The sequence below is a fragment of the Orcinus orca genome, chromosome 18, assembly GCF_937001465.1.
Source record: "Orcinus orca chromosome 18, mOrcOrc1.1, whole genome shotgun sequence".
NCBI lineage: Eukaryota > Metazoa > Chordata > Mammalia > Artiodactyla > Delphinidae > Orcinus > Orcinus orca.
The window spans coordinates 9,077,799-9,101,542 of record NC_064576.1 but is presented as its reverse complement, the minus strand read 5'-3'; the positions used below and the strand labels follow the sequence as shown (position 1 = coordinate 9,101,542).

The following is a 23,744-nucleotide window of genomic DNA, read 5'->3' as shown; positions in this document are numbered from 1 at the left end:
GCCATTTGGTGATTGCTGTTCATTTAAGTCCCTCTACTCAAATGAGATCTGTAGTTTATAAGGTCATCCCAGAAAGGCAAAGCTTGAAATACAATTGGAACTAAAAAAGAACCCTCAAATCTCAGAGAGGACAGAATGCACTAAGTTATAACAATATGAGTTGTAACAACAATGCTCTACTCCTGCACAGCCTACGTGCTGGAACAAAAATGTTTCCTAGTCAGAGAAGAGTCTACTCTTTTGCACATTCATGAACGCGGACCCCGTTAATGGGGACCTCTTCTGAATAAATGCCTAACCTTTCAGAGACTGTTTTCTCATTCATAAGAGCACACGTGGAATAATGTCAAACCGTCAAGGTAAGACCACTAATGAGATCGGGTGTATATTGGTTTAAGAACTGCATCTGGCACTTAGGAGAGGCTAAGCAGAGGTTAAATTTTCCTTCTTTTCCACCATTTATTTCTTCTGCTCTTTTATAAAAAAGAATTTAAATTAGAATCCCCAATCTCCAAATCTATGGTGAAACTGGAAACAATAATACAGCAAGATGGGTAGTTTGTGTGGGGAAATGCTCTACCCTTTTTTCTGTGCCTCTTCCTCTACAAGAGCATCTCTGGTCAGACACTCCAGACACCTGGACCCTCACAATGCCCTCACGCACCCCTCTCCCCAACTGTGTGGAAAATAACCCGATTCCAGATGCTCCCCCCTCGAGACGGGTCCCCTTGACTCCCAGCGTTCAGACGGGAGCATCCCAGAGGAATAATTCACAGCAAATACATGGATTCTCCTCTAGAGCTTCCAGAAAAGAATGTAGCCTTATTGACACTCTGATTGTAGCCCAGTGAGACCCACGTCAGAATTCTAACCCACAGCACTATAAGATAATACATGTGTGTTGTCTTAAGCCGCCAAATTTGCAGTCATTTGTTACAGCAGCAGTAAGAAATTAATATACCTGCACTAGAGTGTTAGCATTTCAATGGGAGGGACTGTATCTCTGACCCCCTGAGGCATCACATAGTTGGCCCTCTGTGTCTGTGAAAGCACTTTCACTGAATCCCACAGCCTCTCCTAACCTCTTCTGTCCTTTCTAAAGCACTTTCCCCCCTTGTGGAGATATGGAAAGATATTTAAGAAAGAATCTGAACAACAACAGGCTCCCTTTGCCTTTGGGATGGCCCTACAAAATTTTAAAGGTGCTTTCATACACCTTAACTCAATTGAGATCTACTAATTCCAGCTAAGATTGGATTGTATCCACATTATGATTAAAATAATGTACAAATATGGAAGAGAATACAGAAAAATGAAAATGGTTGCGTGAAAGTAGTAACACTTTGTTTTGTTTGCTGGTACTACTAATTGAAGAAACACCATCTACATAAGGCCACTGTGGTGGGAGACAGTACCTTAGGGGTTATCTGTTAGTGCAGTGAACCCCCCAATTTTCAGAGGAACTGAGACCCATCCTTGTCTGGAGTACAAGGAAGCCGGATGAGAAATTAAGTACTTCTCCACACCCTGGGCTGCTGCTCTGAAGCTGTGAATAGGAATATCCACTCACACTTAATACCTGTGCCAAGATGCTCTTCATAACACATTGTGTCACTTACCATATACCTGTTGACGGACTGTTATTAATTGAGTTCAAGTGGGTATCAGTTGGGAAATTGAGCTTCTCAAATCTCCTATAATGGTTTTAGATATTTATAAGTTTCTCTTTAAGATTTAAAACAAGAAGGAATGAAAATGAGGAGGAATTCTACTCAGTAACAGTGATGTCAGTAATTGAGACTGTCAAATATATTCGCACTTCTTTATTCTAACACTACATCTTTTAACTTTGCATTTCCAACACAATTTGCATTTGCATGACAACCTAGTGTGGAAAAAGAAAAAAATATTAACTCTACTGTAAACAAAGACAACAAAGTCAAGTAGATGATAAATTTTTTTTTCCCATTTAAGGGCCACATAAAGAATATTAATTTATCCAGTATGGAATTTTTTTTTGGACATCATTAAATCTGGGACTCAAAATACATTCTTTCCTTAATATAACTTTGATAAGTCAACTTTTAAGACTCAGTTAATATTAATATCTATCTCTGAATTTCCTTAAATCAAAGTCTAAGTATACTTCCTTTTGTATGACTCAGAGATCTTACACACCTTTAATCTCCTAATGGCTGCTTGGGAAGGATCATTTTACTTTTTCCAAAGTACATGAAGTCATATTTTTAAAGAAGCCATTGAATTTTCAACAATTTTTGAAATCTGATGATTTAATATCCCTTCAAATGCTTTGAGTCCTTTACAAAGTAAAGTCATCAATTTCAGTATATAATTCTACCAGATGAAGCACTTTATACATTTCTTCTCCATTTCCTCCTTTATTTCCTCCCCCTGTTCATTCATTCAAAGTTGGTTTTACACAGTAAAAATGCTTCTTTCTTATCCTGGATGTGAATATAAGATATTCTTTCATGTTAGGCAAATTTGTGAAACATTTTAAAGCCAGATGAAAATTAATTACTCTTATTAGAAGGTCCATGACATACAAACACAGCTTTCCAAGAGAAGTAACTTTAGCAAATTAAAATGTAGAAGAAAAGAATGCATCAATTTGCAAAGAATCAACCATCTATACTTCACACTAGGAATTAGAAAGGGCAACATCTGACATTTGTTATTCAGAAGGTCAGAGAGTGAAAGGAAGGATTTGTGAGAACTATATAGGGTGCCTAGATATTCAACAACACAAATGTTCCAATGATTCTCAAACATTTTTACTTAAGTACTTTTAAGAGCAGAGCAAAATAAGTTGTCATATTTACTGGTGAGTCTGTGGGAAGTAGCCTCAAATAGCACCCAGTAAGCAGGAGTTTCTTTGGAATCATGTATTCTACTCAAAATTTTGAAATTTGTATTCTACTCAATAATCTGTTTTTGCTTGATATAAAATATTTTAAATTATAACTAAAACTGATGTTGCACAAAGATATAGCTATGGGCTCCCACACCCCCATATATTGCTCTGTTCCCCAAGAGTATCCGTACCCCTTTGCAAAGTATGCTGGCTAGCAGAAAACATTTTGTCTACCATTGAGGCAGAACAATGATGGTCCCTGAGCATTATCATTTTGTGTTCATGTTACCAAGTCTCATCTAAATATTTCGCCTTTTATTTTCAAATCAATCCTCCCCACATCCCGCAGTACAAAATGTCAAGCTCTGACACACACCCTAAGGTGTTGTGCCTTTCTTTCTGTACCTGACTACTTTCCAGAGCTTTCTTCTCCATTTTCACCCTCCTGTACCCTTTCACTTCTGCACATCTAGTATCACTCTCCAGCCACCACACTGCTCTTCAATAGGTTTATGGATCCTTTTCATAGACTTTGGGCTCTAATAATCAGATCTTAACACAGTGTGACTCTACGATGGAGAAAAATATGCCAGCTGAGAGTCAGCAAAAGATTCCAACAGGAAGAACTATTGCCTGAACAGAGGGGTATCTGAATGGAAAGGAAATCCACTTTGTAATGAAGGAAGAGATATGAAATGAAGTTAGATCTTTCAGCACAGCCTGAGAAAAGTTTTGTTTTTTTTGCGGTATGCGGGCCTCTCACTGTTGTGGCCTCTCCCGTTGCGGAGCACAGGCTCCGGACACGCAGGCTCAGCGGCCATGGCTCACGGGCCTAGCCGCTCCACGGCATGTGGGATCCTCCCGGACCGGGGCACGAACCCGTGTCCCCTGCATCGGCAGGCGGACTCTCAACCACTGCACCACCAGGGAAGCCCGAAAAGTTTTTTTTTTTCCCTGTACGTACATGTGTGCACACAGGCAGACGTGTGTATCTGTGTGTATGTTTTATCTGAAATGGTGCAATGCTATGTTATACTCATAGTACATCAACAAAACAAATTAAGATAATCACTTCTAATCTGGCTCTGACAATGACTAACCATGAGCCCATCATAGGAAAATTTACATATTTGGGCTTTGTATTTGTGGGTTACCTTATCTATACAATAAGATTAATGAACTGGATGATTTTTTAAAAAAATTCCTTCTAGGAAAGACATAGGAAAATACACTGTAGCCCAAATAAAGATAAGAAAAGTGAAGGTAAGTAACCAATAACCTTTACCTTTTCCTCCCAGCCTAGATTTCCAAACTGATTTATGTTAATATTCCTGGGAATGAAACTAGAAACATAATGCGCTAGGAGATGTGTTGTTATGCATGCAGAAGAGGAATGCCCTGATCAACAGAGGTACTGAATGATTTTACTCAGGCCCTGGGTTTGCCCCTCATTGTACGTATACAGAGTTTGGCAATTTACAAAGCACCTTCACGTGCATGATCTCATTTGAGTCTTACTTTTGACACAAGCAAAATTGGTATAATTATATTAACTTACTTCACAAATAAAGGTACTGAAGCATGGAGCGACTGAGTTATTTATTCAAAAATACACTTCTCTAATCTGAAAGAGCTCTGCAAGACCAAGGCAGTTCAGGGTGGGGCATAAGCTAGTACCAGCATCAAAGCGTCGTACCATAGGATTCAAGCAAGGATATTCTTGTCAAGTGTACTCCAGCCTTTCAAAGGTGTTTGTGAACACAAATAAAACTGTTTCCCAGAGTTATAGTAGCTGGGAGCATGGGATCTGCCATTTCATCTCTCTTGTAAACTTTAAGGACAAAGCCAAAATTAGAACACATACAAATCTTTATGTTATTCTTTGCAAGCCCACAAACTTTTAACATTCTGGAAGCTGGTTTGATGATCTACAACTTTGCTGCTGTTAGCAACTGCCAGGAAATGAATTTGGAAACTGAAAAAAACAACCCCATTTTTACAGGAGAACACTAAAGCCTTAAAATACTTAAAGCTGGCACTACAAGCAGTATAATAGCGTGACACAAATAATACACAAAAGGTTTATATCCAGAAACAATTATTGACAAAAACAATCCACCATTGCTCCAGATTTTATCAGAAATTAGAACTGAAAATGAATTTAGTCAGTAGATAATGTTGCAAAAGAGGAAATAAAATAAAAAGCTGGTCAAGAATTTTCTTCCAACACAACGAGATGACTTAGAAGAAAATCTGTAACTGAATTGTTGATCATACCTATGTACCTCAACAACTCTGTTAATTTTTGTCAAGATAGTGATATTCTTTCTATATTCAGGAAACGGGGACCAAAAAGTGAAATAGTATTTCTGAACTGCCAGTTTCTCTGAGAGTTAGGATTTAAAATTAGGAAACCAATTTCACTGCTAGTTATGACCAACTCACCAGTACAAAACCAACTCTCTCATCGTATGTGAAAGCTAGATACTTCTAAAAAGTAAAGAAAAGAAAAGAAAGAAATTTGGCTGAAGGCCCTGGAGAGCTTCCCAGGCAACCAGGACTTGAGGGGCCAACATCCCAAAAGGAAACATGGAGCCAAGCATGGTATTGTGCTTCAATTTTTCTCTTGGAATTTGCTGCTTCAGAAGCAGAGGAAGGAAGAAGGCTGAAAATCAGAGCAGGGCTTTTGGCAGTCCACAATGCTAAGGAGACAAAAATTGGAGCTCAGGGCTTGCCAATGAGTAGTAGCCTTGGTAAACGTCCAGGCTTTCGGTTGGAACCCCTATAAATCTTTGCCAAAATATAATCTAGAAATAGACAAGCTAACACACACACACACAGAAACCCACAAACACACACTTGAAAATCAACTTCAAATATATTTCATACTAGAATAAATTGGGGTTTTCTGCCCCTACTCTAATTACCTGCAAAAAGAAAAAAAATATGCTCTCCAAAGAAGATAAAATCATAGACAGCCTCTATGGTTTTCTACCCAAAATGTTCAAAATTCAGTAAAAATTGCCAAATTACCAAAGAAAATACAACAAGATCCAAGAGAGAAACAGAAAATAAAAAGATTCTTAGGTGTTCCAGATATTAGAGTTAACAGACACAGACTTTAAAATAACTGTGATTGATATGTTTAAGAAAAGAGAAGAAATGATGACAATCTAACCAGAGAGCTGAAATAATCAAATGAAATTTCTAAAATTGAAAAATATATACAATAATGGAAAGAAAATCAATAGATTTCTGTCTAACAGCAAAAGAAGACAGGATTAAGTAACTGGAAAATTTGCAAGCTAAAGCACAGAGCATAAAAGTGTACAAAATCTGGAAAAGGGAGTAAGAACGTGTGAGACATCATGAAAATGACTAACATAAGTGTAATTGAAGTCCTAGAAAGATGGAAGTGAGACAATGGTAATATTTGAATATAATTTTTAAAAATTCTGAAGCTGACATAAAACCTTATACCTCAGGCTCAGAATGTGCTGCAAACCTCATGCAAGAGAAATACAGATAAAACTATACGTAGGTACCTTGCGATAAACTTGCTGAAATAAAGGATAAGAGAAAAATCTTTTTTAAAATAGCCAGAGAAAAACGAATGCATATTCCCTTTTAATGAGTGACAATTAAATGACAGCTGAATTTTCAAGAGGAAATAATGGAAGCCAGAAGACAATAGAATGATATCATTAAAGTGATGACAGAAAATAACTTCCAATCTGGAATTCTATGACCAGTAAAAATACTATTCAAAAATAAAGACAAAATAGATAAATTTGCACACAAACAAAACTGACAGAATTCATAGCCAATAGACAACGTTAAAATACTACTACTACTACTACTACTACTAAAAAAGATGTTTAGGCAAAAGGAAAAAAATCACAGGTGGAAACACAAGAATGTAGGAAGGAATAAAGAACAATGAAAAACACAGTTATCTAAATAAATATTGAGTGCATTAAACAATAAAAATAATTTCTTATGAGTTTTACATATACATAGAAATAAAAGCATGTCAATAGGAAAGAAAAAGCTAGAGAGATTAAGTGGTAAAGTATAATAAGATTCTAATATTTTATTAAAAGTGGAATGATTCAAATTTATGTTCGACTCTATTAAGTCAATATTAAATGTGATGATATCCAGGGCAATCACTAAAATATTTATAATGGATATATAAACCTCAGGCTAATAATGGTGGAAAACAGAATAGAAAATATTCCTGACACATTAAAAGAATACAAGAAAACAACAACAAAAAGAATATAGAATAGGTTGGACAAAGAGAAAACAAATGATGGGACTTCCCTGGTGGCACAGTGGATAAGACTCTGCACTCCCAATGCAGGGGGCCTGGGTTCGATCCCTGGTCAGGGAACTAGATCCCATGCATGCCACAACTCAGAGTTCACATGCTGCAACTAAAGAGCCTGTGTGCCTCAACTAAAGAGCCTGTGTTCCACAACTAAGGAGCCAGGGACCCAAAACTAAGGAATCCTGGAGCCGCAACTAAGGAGCCCCCCTGCTGCCACTAAGACCTGGCACAACCAAAATAAATAAATATTTGTAAAAAAGCAAATGTTAAGATGGTGTAATTAAACTCAACTATATCAGCAATTTCATTAAATGTAAATATACTGAATATTCCCATTAAAAGTCAGAGACTGAGTGTATTTAAAACAAAAACTAAAGTAAAACAAAATAAACTTATGTTTATAAGATATCAAGATTAAGTATAAGTATATAGAAAAGTTAAAAGTATGAAAAATAATCACCATGCAAATATTAAACCAAAGAAAGCTGGTGTAGTTATGCTAATAGCAAACAAAATAAACATTAAAGCAAAAAAAACAAGATGTTATAATAAAATGGTATATCTATCAGTAAGATATAATAATTTTATATTAACCTATAAAGAAAAAAGGCAAAAACTGACAGGTCTAGAGGAAACACAGAAAAATCTACAATCATATGGGAGATTTTTAATATAGTTGCCTCTGTAACTGACAAAAGTGGAGAAAAAAATCAATTGTTAAAAGAAAAACTTTGAACTACATAATTAACCAAATGACGTAACTGATACAAAGAAAATGTTCTACTTGTCACCTGAAAAAATATAAACATTTTGTTTTCAATCTGCGTATTTCATTTGTTCTCTGATTACAGTGGCTTTAACCTAGAAATTTAGTGATTCACTTTTATAAAAAACTAGACAATCCCTAAATGTTTGAAAATTAAACAAGCACTTCTAAATAATCATGAGTAAAAGAAGAAATCACAATGGGAATTAGAAAATATTTTACTAAAAGGAAAATTAAAATATAACACAGCACAACTTGTGCAATACAGCTAAAGGTAAATGCTTACAGGTCCATGTTTACAGACAAATTTATAATCTTATACGTATGTTTAAATACCTTAAAGCCTTAATGAACTTATAATTTATACTCTCAAGAAGTTAAAACAGCAAATTTAATCTATAGAAAATAGAAGGAAATAAGGTTAAGAACAGAAGTTAATGAAACAAAAAAGATACAATAGAAAATATCAACTAATCCCTAAGTGTCTTTTTTAAAAAAGACTAATAAAATATAATACATGTCAACAAAATGGGTATTTTGTATGTACAAGTCGTATGTATTTGAGAAAAAAGACACAAATTATCAATAACAGGATAAAGGGAGACATTGTTACCGATGTTATAAATGACTCCCAGAGATAATATTAATAAATTTTCAAACGTGATTTGAAGTAAAAGAAGGCAGACACAAAAGCACATGCTGTATATTTTTATAAAGTTTTGAAACAGTGAAAACTAATATATTGTGTCAGAAGTCAAGATACTGCCTATATTTAGGGTTTACTGATTGGGAAGGCGTATGGATGGGATTTCTGGAGCGTTGCTTTTTTCTTGATCCAAGTGATCTTTACACAAGAGTATTCACTTTGTGAAAATTCATTAAGTTGCATGTGATTTGTGCACTTTTCAATGTGCATGTTATACTTCAATAAAATACTTATTTTAGGGAGGGAGATGCAAGAGGGAAGAGATATGGGGACATATGTATATGTATAACTGATTCACTTTGTTATAAAGCAGAGAAACTAACACACCATTGTAAAGCAATTATACTCCAACAAAGATGTTAAAAAAAAAACTTATTTTAAAATTGAGATACCGTTTTGAACGTAAAAACTGCTATAAAATTTATGAATTGAATTAGATGACATACATATCATCTTCAATCTAAAGGTCATTAAATAAGCCTTTGGAAGTGTTTCACTCTAGGGATTTTTAATGCCTTCTTCTGTAGTATTATATGAGAAATACGGAGAGGATTTTCTAATCAATAGAAAAACAAATGTGTTTTTGAAAAACAAAAGCTTAAGATGGACAAAAAGAAGAATCATGGTGTTCCCCAAAAGTTGGGGAAGAACACTCATTCTGTTGGATTGTCTCCTGGATTTTACAGTCTTGCAAAATTCATGAAGCAATAAAAGTGAAGAAAATCTGTCTGGAAAAAAAAGTGGAGTGGAATTGCCCATAATTAAATAGAAGCATGTAAGAGAAAGAAGAAATGGGAGAAGATGAACTAAAGCCACAATTCTTAGCATCTCCCTCCGACTTCCCAATGGGTAACTTCCAACCCTGGTTAGGAAGAATGTTCTCAGAACTTGCAATTGTTCTCTAGTTGCAAAGAAGGTTCTCTGTACATTTTTCTTATTCATTATGAAGAAACTTCAGGGGAGAAGGCAGCTGTATGATAAAGGAGCAGCCCTCACAGTAGAAATCCAAAAATACAGGGTTTCAATCCTACTACTCCTATAGTATAGACTATATCACCCTGGAAAAATTACTAATATCTGTAAGTTTCCATTGTTTCGCTTAAAATTAGGCATGATGTTGTCTACTTTGAAGAGTGTTTATGAGTTTCAATGTAGATAATGGTAAAGTTTGATGAGCTAAGATATTGGTTGCCTTATATTTATTATACTTGCAACAATAGGAGTATCTCAGGTTTATCAGTTTAGCAACACCCTTAAATTACCCAAGGCAACAAATGCTTAAAGAGAGCCAGACACTTATAGCCACTGTGCCAGCAGAATACCTGTAAGATAGTACAAAGTCTCAACCTTAAGGGTTCTGCTTGCTGACTGAACCTGCTACATTTAGAGGGCTTTCTCTCTCTCTCACTCTCTTTATATTATCTCTTCTGTCTTTCTGTTCTGTCCTCATTTTTAGCTTCCTGATGGTAATTGTTTAAATTTAAGGCTTTCTTTATGGTGTACAGATGTATTTGAATTAATAGGGTTCATATATTTCTTAAGAATAAACCCAACAGACAAGTATTACAAATTCCGTTTTTTATTATGTAGTTTCTTAGCTGCAACTTGAAATCCAATAGTAGGATATGCATGAAACAAGATGCTTGCAGCCAATATTGATACAGCAGCTGTTAAACCAGTACGTTTAATCAAACCACTCATGTAGAATGCACTCTTTAAATGGAATCACCTTGGATCCAAGTGCCAATAACCACAGAATAACCAGCTCCCTGAAGAACAAAGGAATTTTCTTGACTTATAGTTATTTTCTTCACTAGGAAAATTACTATTTACTGAGATTTTTACCAAAGAATGTTTTTTTTCTCTTCCACTCTGTCATGGTTTTTGAGAATCTTGAAGTTTCACCGGCTGATTGCTAATCAGAAACGCATTAGTCTAACCTACTTTCAAAACCAGCACTTTTGATACAAATCCAATAGCTTTAGTCCTATGTTTGACTAATTCAACTTCTTAAAATTGAGAACTTCACTGATTTAGTGTTTCTCCCTCTCCTCCAAAGAAAGCTTGCTGCAGCGATCAATTTCAAGTGGTTACCATCCAATGGTCTTATATTCTCTAGTCCATCCAATGCTACCATGTAGATTACTTTTTCCAGTTTTCTGTTTGCCTTTTCTTTCTCATTCTCTGTAAAGAGTTCTAGTTGCTATTTAGGGACATGGTATGCTGCTCTGGATGAATGTGTTCAATATTTAAGTTGCAGATCATGGTTGTGGGGTGTGTGTGTGTATGTGTGAGTGTGTGTGTGTGTGTGAATTTACTTTAGTTACACCTTTTTTCTTCCAAGCTTGTCATTGTTTCCATATTTCCTCATTGAAACTTCATTCTTCTCAAATGGGTTTTGGCTTAGTACCTAGTGTGACTGGGTTTTATCTATCAAAGCTCTAAATTAAAAAAAAAAATTCTGGGCAAATGTCAACCTCAGAAAAATATAATGAGGTTTGTTAAGGAAAAACAGAAAAAGATGTCTGAAAAAATTGAGTTCTAGAAGTACTGGGAGGCATTAAGCTGACTTTTAGTAGGGACCTGCGTAGGCTTCTTTTAAATTTTCTGTCTTAATAGTCACAAGTGTGAGCACGTCAATTTTAAGTGTATGTGTGTGTATATATATATGTGTATATATATATATAAATTTAGAATTGAACATACTTAGTACTTACTTTGTTTTTATGCCTCACATGATATCTGCATCACATAGCATGCTTCGCGTTAATCTTTTATTTACACACAGACACACACATACACACAAAATATTTTCTCTCACAATCAAACAAAAAGAGAAAAGGAGGAAGGGAGGTGGAGTAGCTGCAACTGTCTCAAACCTGAACAACAGATAAGGTTGTAAATGTTTGGATTATAAGAGGCAAAATAAATATAAGATACACAGATAATTAACCAATTATCTTCAGGCTATATTTAGTGAACAGCCAACAGGAAACATGGGGCCAAAGCAATTGAGAAAGCACATGGGGTGGGGAAGTGTGAGGGGCTGGGATTCTGGGGCAGGAAGACAGACACTGAGAACAGACCATTGAGAGGACAATTCTGCTCTGTAGATGGCCTTTTAATATAAATATAATCCCTGTGGCAAAGGAACATAGCTCTGTCTTGATTTTCTAAGGCCTACTATTGGGAGTTTGGGATTGACAGGTACACACTGCTATATTTAAAATAGATAACCAACAAGGACTTACTGTATAGCACAGGGAACTCTGCTCAATATTCTGTAATAACCTAAATGGGAAAAGAATTTGGAAAAGAATAGATACATGTATATGTAATTTTTTTTTAATTTAAAAAAAAGGTATTCATGCACCCCAATGGTCAGTGCAGCATTATTTACAGTAGCCAGGAAATGGAAGCAACCTAAATGTCCATCAGAGGAATGGATAAAGAAGATGTGATACATATATACAATGGAATATTACTCAGCCATAAAAAGAGTGAAATAATGAATGCCATTTGCAGCAACATGGATGGACCTAGAGATTGTCATACTGAGTGAAGTAAGTCAGACACAGAAAGACAAACATACGGTGTCGCTTATATGTGGAATCTAAAAAAAAAGGGTACAAATGACCTTATTTACAAAACAGAAATAGAGTCACAAATATAGAAAACAGACTTATGGTTACCAGGGGGAAAGTGGGGGAGGGATAAATTGGGGGATTGGGATTGACATATACACACTACTACATATAAAATAGATTAACTAATAAGAACCTGCTGTATAGCACGGGGAACTCTACTCAATACTCTGTAATGACCTATATGGGAAAAGAATCTAAAAAAAAAAAAGAGTGGATACATGTATATGCATAACTGATTCACTTTGCTAGACACCTGAAACTAACCCAACATTGTAAACCAACTCTACTCCAACAAAAATTTTTCAAAAAAGGTATTCTTCCAAATCACCTTGCCTGGCCTGCTCCTTGCATAGAGGTCTCTGCATATCAGTAGAGTTTGCTCAGCCAGAAAGAGGCAGAGTGAGGCTCCGAGGCCCCAGTGTCTGAGTCCACCACACTCTCCCCATTACCGACCACACCATGGAGAGGGGTGTGATGTGAGGAGCTTGGGGCTGTATACTGGTGGTGGTAAAAATAGTGATGGGAGTGAATGAGAGAGGCAGTGCAGGGGAGATCTGGGGGATTTCCTTGCGTTCACTTTTTAAGAAAAAAATCTATGGGCCTACCTCAGAAGACAACAAAGGGCATTGTGTAGGGGGTAAAAGAAAAAAAGTCACAGCGGTACGATGCCAGCCAACTATGATGACATATTGCAAGGTGCTGCGTTTCCTTTTGAAAAAGTGAACAAATAGGAATATTTATAATTCATGAACTGAGGGAGATTGTTGAAATAATCCCTGGCTGCTACTATCTCAGGGCAAAAGAAAAACCCATGCAGATATGAAAAGTTTACCTCTAGGCTGAGATGTTAGTGTAGATGTTGCCAAAAAGTGCTTATTCTTGTACAATAAGTCTCAGTTTCACTTGACCCTACAACAATGAACCATCCAGACAGTAAAATGATGACAGTCATGGGAATATCTGGATACCAGGGACATTTCTAATGATAAAAATTGCATCAGCTCAGCAGCAGTAGCAGGGGAAGAGGAAACCTGTGCTTATTAACTGCATATTCTTGACACTTCAGCAACTTTTATTACTTTTACAACTTTCCAAAATGCAAAGGCCTTGGGATGAAAAATATAAAAGTCTGACATACATAAAATACTCCAAACCTTACAGGAAAACTTCATCATTGCCACACCATCTGGGATAGCTTACTCCAAAAGGAAAGTCTAAGAGATTATGAAATGAACCTATTACACCTTAGCGCCCGTTGTCCCAAGCATTGGAGAGAAATGGAAAAGTGGAGACAGAGCTGGGGACACACTTCTGAGTGAGGGCGTTATCCTGTGGGGAACGTCGCTGGTCACAGTGGCTGCTGGAGCACCCAGGAGAGAACACATAAAACCGGTAAGAATGAATAGGGGCAAATACTGTGGTTGACAGTCTAGCCCATCCCAGGGATGGATCCAGAAAGATACTGGAATATAATGCTGAATTCTATTATTATTTAAGATCCACTGAGTTCATTCTAAAAATGTTTACCCTGTATCAGTCAGATCAGCATTCAAATACTACTTCTGCCAAGTACGAGTCTGTGGCAAAATTACTTCACTTTCTCTCATCCGTGAAAATAAAAATAATGCTCCCTATTTCCTGCGATTGGAAGAAGTAAGAGATAAGATATACAACGCCTCTCATCCTAGCAGGTTCAGTGAAGATGTTTGATTACTTTCCCTACAGTGTCCTTTAATGTGTCAGGCATGAAGCCAAGACAGATCCTTCTGTATTGCATAGATTTGTCCAATCTCTGCATCCCTCCATTCAAGTCCAACCCCACCCCCAGAGAGAAGGTCTTCTCTACGGCAGATGTGTTCAGTCCTCCCTACAGCAAGGTTGGCCTCAGCATGAAAACAGCAGTGATCTCATTTGCCGGAATAAGGATGAGGTGATTATTGAACAATCGAAGCCACAGAAATGATTAAGGTGCTGGTGGCATTTACTTATGCAGAAACATTAATAGAGTTAAACAATTGTAAGCTGGCCAAATGGTAAGGAGGATAAAAAGCTGTGAACAAATATTTAAAGGGCATAATGTAACTCAGGCTAGGCAGGAATTATTTACAGAAATTTAAAGAGCTACAATGAGGCATGTGGTAGAATAAAAAGACATCAGGCAATGAGATTCTGACTATTTTCAAGACCCTTTCAAAATGGAGAGAATTGTTAGATTCTGGAGAAAACAATTGTCCATCAAACATTCAAGATTTCCCTGTGAAAAGATAACATATTCATGATGTAGCCACTGAACCCAGTAGTTACATATCCCCCTGGAGAAACTAACAAGAAGAGATAATAGAACTCTGTCTATAAAATTATTCCTAAACTCTAATTGCCAAAACTTCACTATTTCCCATACCTTAGATGTCCTCTGTCACTCTAACAGGATATTTTAAAAATTCAAAAATGCAAATGTAAAAAGTTACCTTAACTTTGTCACCAGAGCTAATAATTATGTATCTATTTTTAATAGAGAGATACATAAGGGAACATATTAGCATTACTTGAAATCAAATATTATCAGTGAAAACATTCCACATACAGAAAATAAATTTTGTTAAATAGCTCTCTTACATTTAGGACTGTTCCTTTCTGTACAGTGCTTGAATTTGAGTGATGTTGAGTGATTTTAGTTTGCCAATTATTATTGACTATGATAGCAATGAAAGAGTTTGAAAAAAGAGTGATTACCTAGTCACAAACCTATATTTGACAATAAAGACAAAAATTTTAAAAACTAACTAACTCTTAGAAAGACCATTCAAATTCTTCTCTATATTTTGTAGAGGCAAGTCACTCAGGCCCAATACAAATGCATGTGATGAAAAGGATCTTCTCCCAAGTAAGAAAACACCATTGCCTTCTAGTGGTACCTGAGGACCAACTGAGTACCTACAGTGTCTGGCAGGCCATCACGGGGCATGATGGCAATAGTTAACCCATTAACATATTTAGAAATCCAAATGTGCCATAACTATGAAAAGATCACATGAATGGCTTTAGTGGTGTAAATGGCATGTTAAAAGTATTTTGATGCTAACTTTACCCACATTATAGTGAAAAATACAAATTTATTGTGTCAGTTGAATTCCAAATGCTGTACCAGTAGGATAAGGACTGAGAGGAAACCCTTGGATTTGACCACTTGCAGGTCCTTGGTGACCTTGACAAGAGCAGCTTATTGGTGGGGACAGAAACCTGATTAGAAAGGGTTCAAGACAGAGTGGGAGGAGGGAAACTGGAGATTTCTTTTTCAAGAAGTTTTGCCAATAAAAGATAATTGGTTTAATAACAAGAGAGGAATGCATAATCAAGAGGAGATTAACTTTTAAGATGAGCTATATTACGGCAGATTTATATGCTGATGAGAATAATACAGCATGATATAGAAATTATATGATGCAGAAGAGAAAGGGAAATATTGGATTGATATCCCTGAGTAGGGGAAACGATCTGTTCCTCAATTTGTAGAGGTCTTGACCTTAAATAGGAGCACTAAGAGTTCATTCCCAAGTTCAGTAGGGAAAAGGGGAAAGTGGATAGATCTGCAGATACGTTTGTAAAAGCAGTTGTGGAGTATATGGAAATTTATTTTTGATAATTTCTGTTTTCTCAGAAAAATAGAAGAACATAGTTGACAGTGGGGATGGGGGAGGAGGTATAGATGTCTGAAGAGAAATAAGATAAGAAATATAATCTATTTAAGCGGAAAGAGATTTTTAAAAAATGTACCAAGGGCCCACTTGATGTTACTGACTATGGATTTAAAGTAGAACCAATTCATGCATGTGTGTGTTTTTCTTCAGGCAAAATCAGCTGTGTAGGTGGAGGCACAAAGTAGGTGGGCAGTTGGATTAACCAGTTAGTTTTACCACATAAGCAAAGTAAGAAGAAAAGAAGAGTCAGATAAGCCAATAAAATATCTAAATAACACATAACTAGATTTGTAAGCCTGCCCCAGAAATAAACATTCATCCATGTGCAATCTCTATAAAGTACATAATACAATTTAAAAACAACTTAGCCTTGACTACATTACATTTTTCTGGTATTGGTATTAAGAATAAGATCTAAGAATTCATTGGAAAAGGACTGTGAACCAATGTGTTAACTCAAAAGCAGCATAAAACATACATTATCTAGATTTCTAGCCATCTATAATTTTTATGATTGATTTGTGACTCCATAACCTTGTTGGTTTGCTTCAGTTTATCATGTACAATAAAGCCAATAAGGAACGTAACAACAAGGCTTCCTAACAGAAATAAGAAATGTTGAAAATATATAATCTAAGAAAATTAATGAAAAATTAATGAAAGACCTATCATGGAAGTCACTACATGCTCATGAAAGCCCTCCAAATTAATCCTTTTCAGAATTTCAGGTCAATGCTGCAATTCATTAGGAAGATAACATCAAACATGTCACTTCCAAACACTTGTTGGAAAACCAAAGCTACATTCCTATGTCAAAAATGGCTTGGTAAGATACAGCATTTATTTATTTACTGTCTCTTTCCCCAAATCCCACGAATAAGTCTCTAATTCCAGGCAAACTTTCCTACACCCTCAATTTTAAAGAGTAAATAACACATTATTACATGAATCCAATCAACAGATATATATGGTGAGCATCTACTATGTGCCTTGAAATAATGTGTCTTCCATTAATGTTGATGTCATGAAGAACTGAGAGTGTAAAGTAGTGAGAAGAATAGAGGACTGAAGGACCAATTTGCTCTTGAATTCCGGTTTTATCACTCGCTACGTGTAAATCTTTTGGCAAAACTCAAATTTTTTGAGTATTAGTTTCCTTTGCTATGAAATGGTGATGAATCTCAACTAATTGAAGTAACGAAATAAAACATGTGGCAATTGAGAATTGGCACTGGTTAAGAGTAGGGACCCTGGAGTCAGCCTGGAACCTGGCTTTTAAAACCAGCTCCACTCTTTAATGTTATGTAAACTTGGACAATTTACTCATTCTTTTCTTTGGTTTTTAGATACCTTATTTATAAAATGGATAGATGGGTAATATTTTAGTGTATCATCAATTAATGCATAATGTAGCGTACCTACTACATAAGCTTGTTGTGAGGATGAAACAGAACTCAAGAGCACAGTGCCTGAGTCAATTATAGCCGTTGCCATGTGCACACTGATCTCAACTGCCACTCTATGCTGTTACTTGTAAATCCTGAGAAATACAGGATTTTTCATTCATTCAGTAAATGCTGTGGAGTGTTATCTATATGCCAGGCGCTGGTGAGACACTGACTTTTAAGTGGCTGTCCCCCATCATCATACCATATGCGTCCCTATTAAACCTGATACCAAAGAACTATAAAAGCACAGGGTGAAACACATATTCCACAAAAAATATTTCACACAATACAGCTTTATGAAAATAACCTTTTCTTTCCTGAATGACAAAGTGGTAACTATCATAAAATGGTTTCTATAAAAGGTGGCTAGATTCCTACTACCATACCGTACTGCTAGCCTTCACCCCCAGGAAACAGTGAATGGTGATATATTCATTATTAGATAAAACTACTAAATTATAGTAATTTCTTAAAATGAATGCTGGAATCATTATAGATAAAATTACTAAATTAGTTTTCTGTTCATGTCAACACAGTGCAGTTGACTTTAAATTGCATCAACCCCCCTAAAATGGTCTCTTATATGCTTGAGTTTACCATTATGTTTTTGGTTTTCGTTTGGTTTTTTTGCTTGTTTTTAGCCCTTGAGTGCCAAAATGACAATATTTAAAACATCACACACAATTTGTATTATCTAAATATGATAGCCCTTTGTGGCTAAAATTTCTCACCATTTGGAGAGGAATTAATATACAGTTTACCTAGAAAGAAACCTAGATTTTGGAACTAAGTGATAAATCAGATTGAAAAATACTTCATCTACCTTTCCCTTTCAATTTCTGCCATTATTTTAAAATTAGTAAATAAAATTTAGAAGATATCATTTTACATTGAAGAGAGCGGAGGTTTCTATTTTAAAATAATTTTCTTATAGTAACATTATATAGACTAAAATTATTAACAGACAAACAGAATTTGGGAGGTAAATGTAGAAGAGTTGTACTAATAATTATAGTAATTTGAAATATAAAGTGAAATCTGTAACTGATAACAGTAACCTAGTGGGGGGTTTGAGAGGAATTGTTGCTTCCGAAATCTTATATAAAGAAATGTCAAAGGATTTCTTCACCAGTTAATAGTACTGACCATTTTCTCAATATAAGTAAACTCATCTCAATCAATGAATCTAACTTAACCCAAAGCAAACCATCTTACTTAACCTTACTTGCATCTTACCTGACCTACTATGCTCTCTTACACTTTCCATATCCACCACTTAATTTATTGCACCATAGTGGTATTATCCTTTTTCAGAAGCCTATAGCGAATGCAGAATGTTTGAAATCATAACAATTAAGCCACAGAAAAAATATATACGGAAGCAAGGTCAATGTTTTTAAAAAAATCTTTAAAATTGTTTTATGTACCAAGTCAGTAATATGCCCATAATATCTCTTACTTAGAAACCCTACATTTGACAAAATAGCCCTTGTTAAAAAAATGAGACAGTTCAGATTAGAAAAACTATAATTTTGTCTTGCCTTAATAAACCTAACAAATAATAAAACTCTGATTATCAAAAAGTTAGCAACAGGTATTATCAAAAGATAGGAAGACTCCCACAGACATCACCCTAAAAAAGTAAAAAAAAAAATACACTTCTGAAAAGAAAAGGAAGATGATCTTTTGGGAGAAAAATACTCTCTTGTTTTATTTTGACCTAAAGAGCCCAAATAAGCAGGCAGTCTTTGCATTTTCAATGGTGATGGCTCAGAAGCAGTAGCACAAGAACGGTGGACTTTCGATAACTCTTGGCTGTTGATTATTTTCGGAGGGTGAGCATGGCTTTCCTTAGATAGTACCTTGTTAAGAAGGAAGACCACTTCTCTTTTATTAGGATAGCTGAGAGTTTCATTATCACAGAGGAACAAAATAAATATATATAGGCATATATATATATTTCTGCCTTTTATACAAAAGAGTAAGTTGAAAACAATTTTTACGTAGCTCATTTTTCAGTCCTTGTTTCTTACGACATCTGTAATTTAAGTAAATGTGTCAGTAAGAAACCCACAAAACTATTGAGTAAACATACATGACACATGATACCATGGCTCCTATGACAGTAGCCAAAAAAAGAACAGATTTCAAAACACAATTGCATTAGCTATACCAAAGATTTTGAAAGGTTATTATCCTATAAAAATGAAAGATCTTGTTTGGTTTAAAAGCTAATAACAAAAATGCAACACTTTTAGGATAAAATGTTCATATACGTCATTGCACGTAGGTTCTATTTCAGTTTTCTTTTTTTCTTGTTGAGATTCCAAATAATAAAACTGTTTGCAAATTTTTGGTTTCCTTGTACCTTCTTATTTCTTTAGCTAAATTAACAGATATTCTAAGTATCTGTTTTCATACATTAAGCCTTAGAGTGAGGTTGGTTATATTCTTGCATTCTTGAGAGTAACTCACAAATATGTAGTCACATTCCAATCCCTGAAAAAAGGGATAGATTATATTGTGTATATTTAGGGAAAGTAAAAAAGATATAAAATTTTGAAAAGTATATTTACTTCTAAAATGGGCTAGTTAGAGCACTTTGGTTCAGAGACACTTTTTCAGCTTTGGAGATGTTGACATTCCTTATTTCACTTCAATCTGAGGGCAGTGACAAGTACCCAGGGCATGGCAGACACTCTGTCAAGATTTGAGGGCCTATGAGTGCAGAAAACAGAGACGCTGCTCCCAACTACAATCTGCTGAATATGTGTGCGAATTAATTATTATTGGACATAAACAACAATCATGAGGTATAAAATGGAGAATTATTTTTACTTCTCTGCAATGAGGGAAGACTTCTCAGAGGAGTTGGCACTTTTTTTCAAGCTTCAAGAAATGGGGATAATTTCAACAGGTGAAGAGAGAAGAAAGAAGAATCTATGCCCGGAGTGAAGCACAAACAAAAGCACAGGGATTTGAAACCATGTGGTTGAATTTTGTGGGGGTTTTTGGTTTTGTTTTTTAAAGACCAAGTCTGTTATTTTATATTTTAAAGATTTTTTTCTGATGTGGACCATTTTTAAAGTCTTTGTTGAATTTGTTACAATATTGCTTCTGTTTTATGTTCTGGTTTTTTGGCTATGAGGCATGTGGGATCTTAGCTCCCCCACCAGGGATCAAACCCGCACCCCCTGCATTGGAAGGCAAAGTCTTAACTATTGGACTGCCAGGGAAGTCCCTAGTTGAACTTTGAATGATGTTTGGAGTCTAAGGTGTTAGAGGAAGAGTAGAGGAAGATGAATCTGGAAAGGTAAGATAAAATGTGATGCTCACCACGACCACTAAGCCATCTTGCAAATTTCTGTCCTTTACAGATACAAAAGCCATCCTTTTATGGGGGTAGGAGGTGGTCAGAGTTGGGGGGTAAGGTTTGACCAAAAGGGATAAATAAATATGTCATACTCTTTATATTAAATTACTACTTAAAGGAGGATTACAAAGAAAAAATCCCTACATTTAAGAAACGTATACTACTCTTTCCCAAAAGACAAAATATCGAGCTATTCCTTATTTTGTTGGCAAACATGTCAAATATATTTGTATTTCCTTGTCAAAATGCAAACTGCAGACAACATAGACATGATATAAAATAACAGTGTACTTAAAGTTTCTACACCTCCCTTGCTTCTCCCAACAGGCTAAGGTTATTCCCACCTCAGGGGCTTCACACACATTGTTCTTCTAACCTCTGCATCCTTCTCAGATGTCAGCATTCAACCTGTAGCTCTTGGTGTGGCCACCCTGCCTACTTGATCTAATTAGGTCCCTCTTCCTACCCACCCTCACCCCCCCACCCCCGTGGTTCTCTACCTCAGCCCTCTATGTGCTTTTTGGGACTTTGACTTTTGTAATTCATATTAACTTGTTCCTTGCCATATGCAGTGACTTTCTACCCCATGTCTGTAAGCTCCTTGATGGAGGGAGATTCGTCTGTTCTTTTCAACACTCCACATATAATACCTGGAACAGGACCTGACATATTACAAAGATTCAATAACTATTTGTCAAATTAATAATTTTCAAATACAAAGATATGTGGAATTGTCATACCTAAAAGTTATATCTTGAAATTAACAAATCAGACTTTTAAAATTTCCTAGGGTCAGTTCTTAGGCAAAGAGTGAGTATAGGAGGAAAAGGAAAATATGCTTATGCTTAAAAAATGTTTCCTAAAAGAATATTTAATTAAATAATAAAATAATTATGTATAGTTATATTTAATAATATATTGTAAAATCATGTAACTATATATCAATATATGATTTACATAACATAGTTTTAGTATTTCTTTGGTTTAAATTAATAATTAATTCCTTTCTGATACTCAAGGGATATATCTATATTTTTCTTCACTAAAGAATATATTTCTTGATATATAAGATATATGAGAAGGATAAAAGGAAAGGTTTTGATGAGATTTCCTCTGGCTTATCTTCTTTTCCATTCTCCCACCAAAAATAAGGTAGCAGAAGTGACTTCAAATATATCACTGCAAACTCATGAATGTCAAGAGAACAGTCAGGGTTGCAAATGTTGAAATAGACTATCAGAGAGCTCAGATGCCTTTCTTTATCTGGTAAAAAGTTAAAATTCATCCCCATCTTAAAATTCACAAGTGTAAAGCAAACCCTCCTCCATCACCCGATATGACACAGAACATTTATTGTTCATATTTATAAAAGAATCTACTGGTTTATACTTAAAGAATATGTACTAAGTTTTAATCATTTATATTAAACAGTCCTATCTAGAGGAAAATATGTTTCTTTACTTCAAATAGATGGCAACACTGGAGCTCTACCTGGTGAAAACTGTGTTCTAAAAGATAATCAGATGAAATTAGGGGAGAAGCAAATATGTTAAGTCATGATAATGTGACCCTCCATGTGTCAACGATGTTTAAAACAGTTGAGTTGGTCTTATAATACCAAGGTTTGCTGGATCATCCTCTAGGCTAAAGTGTAAAATTAAAGTCCATTTTTCTTAATAGCTTCTACACTGGTCTGAAAATATTGTCCCCGAAGTCTTCATCATGAAGTTCCTTCTTTTATAGCTATATAATTTATCTACCTTAAAAATGCCATTCTGATTTTCCTCAGATGTTTGCCTTCTAAGCTAGATTCTAAGAGCAAGTAACTCCAATTTCTAACTGTGACAATGAGCGATTAAAAAAAAAATTAGTTCTAGTCTTTGTTTAAAGAAGCATTGAAACTTTCGGTCGTAAATCTGCAATTGTGTGGGGGACACACACACATACACACATTCACATAGATACACACGTACAGCATATGCTTCTCTCACACATCTTTGGAACAACAGGAAACTTAAAATAAATACAGCTGGGCACCAGGAATACAATGTGCTGGGCAAACATATACTCCTATTAACGTAAATATATTCTTCAGTGTTTCCTGCCGGGCCCACTTAGTAATGAAAAGCAAGCAATCCCCATTTCTCCCACAAAACACCCCACATGCTCTCCAAACAACCACCCCTAGCAACTGGATGTGGAGAGGAACGGAAAGGAACAAAAGGCGCTGGGCTCCAGCCCAGGAGTGAGTCGCCTTCTCAGACCCTGGCATTTTAAAGGCAGCAACAGAAGGTCATGCTGGGCATTAGCTATGTCTCAAAAAATATGTATAGTAAGGCAACTATTAGAGTCACCCGTATGTAGTAACTGCTTCTTTGGCCTCACGTAATTCGCGAGTCCTTGAATCGAAACTACCACGTAGAAGGGACGTCTGCCAAACCCCCAATGGGGACTCGTTCTCCGCCCTCTGCGCCCCTCTCCTCATCCCAAGATGCGACCCAAGGGCTTCAGAGTGACCCGTGCTGCCCGCGAAGCAGCCTTCCAGTAAATCTCCTGAACTGGCTCTCAGCTCCAACACACCCTCGGCTCGCTTCTCTTACCCCAGCCCCTGCTGAGCGCAAGGCAGGGGCCAGCCCCTCCGCCAAGGTCCGGGAGCCGAGGGGGCTCCAGGAGACCCGGGAGGCCAGACCCAGAAATTCCCGGCATCTCCAACCGGGCTGGAAGCAGCCGGCGCGACCCCAGGGGAGCCAAGACCCTCAGGGCAGAAAGAGGTTTTCCCTGGGAGCCGGCCCGCGTCGGACTCGGAGGGCGAGAGGCAGTGGCGGGAGCGGGCCAACCTGCCGGCGCCTGGCGGCTTGAGTTTTCAGTGGCTACAGGTTGCCTGGGAGCAGATGCCCA

General features: G+C 36.2%; 1 protein-coding gene across 3 annotated transcripts in view; it reads right to left on the bottom strand.

Moving 5' to 3' along the window:
• FGF14 (fibroblast growth factor 14) overlaps positions 1-23,744 on the bottom strand; it is a 620,737-nt gene that overhangs the window by 149,576 nt on the left and 447,417 nt on the right. The gene's annotated exons all lie outside the window — the stretch shown is intronic.